We start from the raw sequence: 5,000 nt of genomic DNA, 5'->3' as shown, positions 1-5,000 counted from the left end.
GCCTGTTTTGATTTCAGCAAATCAGTTAGAATAAGCGCTGACAACTTGATTAATATTCATGAACCCAGAAGCTCATTATTCCTTAGTCCAGTTTATTTTTATCAGTAGAAGAATTCGTGGTATTATCTTATCAACTCAAATTACTGAAGTTCTATCATTAAATCATTATTTTCAACTTTTTTGTAATCTGAAGACATGGTTGGGATAATTACTTTTGCTGTTTCTGCTATTTTTACCACTGTTTGCACCATGAGTGTATGAATAAATACAGAATCGGTTTACATGTAAAACTTGTCATTGATTTTAATTATTATTGTTTGTATTGTGTGATGTTTTTCAGCACAGTTGCACTATTTAAACATTACCTGCACTTTTACAGAAGACAATTATATCTGCAACTTTTCCATTTCTGAAAAGGCTGGTGTGGAATTTTACATTAAAAAATAATTAATTATATATATATATATATATATATATATATATTTTTTTTTTTTTTTTTAATGTATTATAGGAGCCTATTTGATGACATGTACGTTTTACTTTAGATGATTGTTTGTTTTTCTGAAACTCGCAAGAATGCATGCAGCTTTCACTTGTATCCAAAAACATGGGGAATGATACTACATTTATCGTCATTGATATCGTTATCGCAATAAATACTAGAAAATATCGGGATAAATTTTTAAGTCCACATCGCCCATCCCTAACACACACACACACACACACACTTATGTCTAAATCATACTTACATATTGGGACCATGGTGAAAACTAAGTCCTGCGCTACACACACACACACACACTTATGTCTAAATCATACTTACATATTGGGACCATGGTGAAAACGTCTCGGTTACGTATGTAACCCTCGTTCCCTGAAGGAGGGAATGGAGACGTACGTCGGAACTGACCGACGAATTGGGATCTGTCTTCAGAGACCAGTCTACTTCGAGTGTATTAGAAACGAGCCAATTGTATTGGCATGCGGTCCACGCACCGCCCCGCACCGCGGGTATAAACACGGAAGTGGAGTACCGCATATTGCTTTTCCAACTGAGGAGCCGAATAAGTGACTCGGCCCTTCAGCGGAAGCACAGCACCTGGCGACGGGACGTACGTCTCCGTTCCCTCCTTCAGGGAACGAGGGTTACATACGTAACCGAGACGTTCCCTTTCAGTCGGTCACGTTCGACGTACGTCGGAACTGACCGACGAATTGGGATCCCTACCAACACGCCAGAGATGCTGGCCCTTCCAGCGCCCTGCCTGAGCTCACTGGACCACTCCTATGTTGGAGTGGAGGTCAGGGCTCCCGGCAGGGAAGGTCAGTCACTGCTGTTCCTGCAAGACCCACTCTGCGTGACTACTGGATAACGCTGGGAAGCGTGCCAGTCTCAGGGAGATGGAACGCTGCGGAGCCACGTCCTCCAAGGGAGGAGAGGTGGAATACTCATAAGGACTAACCTATCAGGGTAGTGCATATGGCAGTCTCTGGGGTGGATCCAACCTGGTCCCAGGGGGGAAAGAACACACCCAGAGACGACAGAGCGGGGCTCTGTCAAGGGACAGACACGGGGCTAGCCGAGTAGGGTAGCAGGTACCGTGGAAATACACATATGGGGTCGCCGTGATGGGACCAACACATATGGAACCCAGCCTACACACACGTTCCACAAGCATACGGGTGCAGGCCTGGCGTCAGACGGCCGCAACGTCTGACACCGAAGGGGTGACGGAGGAGCTCGACAGGGTTCACCATTTCTGGGGAACACAACTGGAGAAGATAACGCACGAATCCAGCCATAGGCGGGAGTGGCGTAGCAAGCCGACACAGGAACGGGCACTTCACGTCTACCGGCCGTTGGAGGCGAGTACACGGGAAGAAACCGGCTCCACACGGAGGCTATAGAATCTAGCGAACGTGTTAGGTGTCGCCCAGCCCGCAGCTCTACAGATGTCTGTCAGCGAGGCGCCTTGAGCCAGCGCCCAGGAGGTGGCAACACTCCTTGTGGAGTGCGCTCGCAACCCGAACGGGCAAGGCACGTCTTGCGATTGGTACGCTAAAGACGATAGCATCCACTATCCAGTGGGCTAACCTCTGCTTGGAGACAGCCTTTCCCTTCTGCTGCCTCCATAACAGACGAAGAGCTGCTCTGAGGTCCTAAAGCTTTGTGTCTGGTCAACGTAAGCGCGAAGAGCGCGGACGGGACATAACAAAGCCAGGGCTGGGTCTGCCTCCTCCGAGGGCAGCGCTTGCAGGTTCACCACCTGGTCCCGAAAGGGAGTGGTAGGAACCTTGGGCACGTATCCGGGCCGGGGTCTCAGGATGACGTGAGAGTTACCGGGCCCGAATTCTAGGCACGATTCGTAGACCGAAGCGCATGCAGGTCCCCCACCCTCTTGATTGAGGCCAATGCAGTCAGGAGTACCGTCTTCATAGACAGGATTTTTAACTCAACGGACTACAAAGGCTTAAAAGGAGGGCCCTGAAGTGCTCTGAGCACCAGGGCTAAGTCCCAAGAGGGTAGCGAGATAGAACGAGGAGGATTTAGTCTCCTCGCACCTCTGAGGAACCTGACGATTAAGTCGTGCTTCCCTAAGGTTTTACCTTCAACTACATCGTGATACGCCGCTATTGCTGCGACGTACACTTTCAGGGTGGAGGGAGACAGCCTTCGCTCCGACCCATCTTGTAGGAAAGAAAGCACAACATTAATCGAACACTTCCGGGGGTCTTCTGGCGAGAAGAACACCACTCAACGAACAGGTTCCACTTCAGGGCATAGAGGCGCCTCGTAGAGGGGGCTCTAGCTGAAGTGATGGTGTCTACCACTGCCTGTGGCAGGCCACCTAGAACCTCTGCGTCCCGTCCAGGGACCAGACATGGAGTTTCCAGAGGTCTGGACGCAGGTGCCATAGAGTGCCCCCTCCCTGAGAAAGAAGGTCCTTCCTCAAGGGAATCGGCCAGGGTGGGGCTGTCGCGAGGAGTGTAAGTTCGGGGAACCAGGTCCGGTTGGGCCAGTAGGGCGCAACTAGCAAGACCTGCTCCTCGTCCTCCCTGACCTTGCACAGAGTCTGTGCTAGAAGGCTCACTGGGGGAAACGCATATTTGCGTAGGTCCCGGGGCCAGCTGTGCGCCAGTGCATCTGTGCCGAGGGTACCCCCGTTCAGGGAATAGTACCACTGGCAATGGGACGAGTCCGGAGTGGCAAACAGGTCTACCTGTGCGGCTCCGAAAAGGTCCCATATCAGCTGGACGCTCCGGGGGTGGAGTCGCCACTCTCCCGGAAGTGGACACTGACGAGAGAGCTTGTCGGCTGTCTGGTTCAGCACACCTGGGATGTGAATGGCACGAAGCAACCTCAGATGCTTCTGACTCCACAGGAGGAGGTGGCGGGCGAGTTGGAGCATGCGACGGGAGCGCAGACCACCCTGACGGTTGATGTACGCAACGGCCGGAGTGCTGTCCGTGCGGACCAGTACATGTTTGTGCTGAAGCAGCTTCTTGAAGCGACGTACTGCCATTAACTCCAGGCAATTGATATGCCAATGCAGCTGGGGCCCCGTCCACAGACCCGAGACTGCATGCCCGTTGTACGTGGCCCCCCAACCCGTGGCTGAGGCATCTGTGAATACCACAACATGCCTGGACACCTGTCTTAAGGGCACTCCGGCCCATAAGAACGAGGGGTCGGACCAAGGGTTGAAGGTTTGGCGACAGTACGGGGTAACTGGGACCCGATACTGGCCGCTCTGCCACGCCCACCTCGGGACTCGGTCGTGTAGCCAGCGCTGAAGCGGTCTCATATGAAGCAATCCGAGCGGCGTTACCGCGGCTGCAGATGCCATATGCCCCAGGAGCCTCTGAAAGAATTTCAGTGGGACCGCCGTCCTGCTCTTGAATGTATTCAAGCAGTTCAACACTGACTGGACTCGTTCCTGTGTGAGGCGCACAGTCCGATTGACCGAATCCAGCTCCATGCCGAGATAAGAGATCCTCTGCGTGGGACAGAGTTTGCTCTTCTCTCGGTTGACCCGAAGGCCCAACAGGCTGAGGTGACGGAGCACCAGGTCCCTGTGTTCGCACAACTGCTTCCGAGACTGGGCGAGTATAAGCCAGTCGTCGAGATTGTTGAGAATGCGAACGCCGCGTTCTCGGAGTGGAACAATGGCTGCCTCCACGACTTTTGTAAAGACGCGGGGTGACAGGGACAGCCCGAAGGGCAAGACTTTGTACTGATATGCCTTCCCCTTGAACGCAAAGCATAAGAACGGTCTGTGTCGAGGGAGAATAGAGACATGAAAGTACGCTTCCTTCAGGTCGATCGCTGCAAACCAATCTTGGGGACGGATGCATTCGAAAATGCATTTCTGCATTAGCATTCTGAACGGAAGCTTGTGCAGGGCCCGTTTCAGAACACGCAGGTCCAAGATTGGCCGTAACCCACCGCCTTTCTTGGGTACAATGAAGTAGGGGCTGTAGAACCCCGACTTCATATCGGCTGGAGGAACCGGCTCGACCGCGTCCTTCGCCAGTAGGACATCGATCTCTGACCGCAAGACATGGGCATCACTGCTCCGCACGGAGGTGAAGAGGATGCCCTTGTGCTTGGGAGGCCGGTACGCGAACTGAGTCCTGTAGCCGAGTCTGATAGTACGGATGAGCCAGCGAGACGGTCCGGGGGCTCTCTTAGCCAGGCCCCCAGAAGCCGTGCAAGCGGGACCAATGGCACCACAGACGTACCCGGGGTGGGGCAGCGAGGTGGAACGCTCAGACCCAACCCGGACGGCCCGGAGGCGACCCGGAGTGGGTCTGATCGTTCCAGGGTGGGGCAGTGTGTGGGAGAGAAGGCCCGGGGGCGTCCTCTAGCCTCACACCACCCCCTGGCGAAGAAGAGAGGGGAAGCCAGGAGTGGCAAGGCCCGGGGGCGTCGCACACAGCCGGCTTGAGCCTCTCTGGGCCCAGGGACAAAGGAAACTGCTCGGAGAACGTGGGTACCA

The sequence above is a fragment of the Gobio gobio genome, assembly GCF_949357685.1.
Source record: "Gobio gobio genome assembly, contig: scaffold_86, whole genome shotgun sequence".
Lineage (NCBI taxonomy): Eukaryota > Metazoa > Chordata > Actinopteri > Cypriniformes > Gobionidae > Gobio > Gobio gobio.
The sequence above is the reverse complement of the archived record's forward strand: the minus strand, read 5'-3'. Positions refer to the sequence as shown.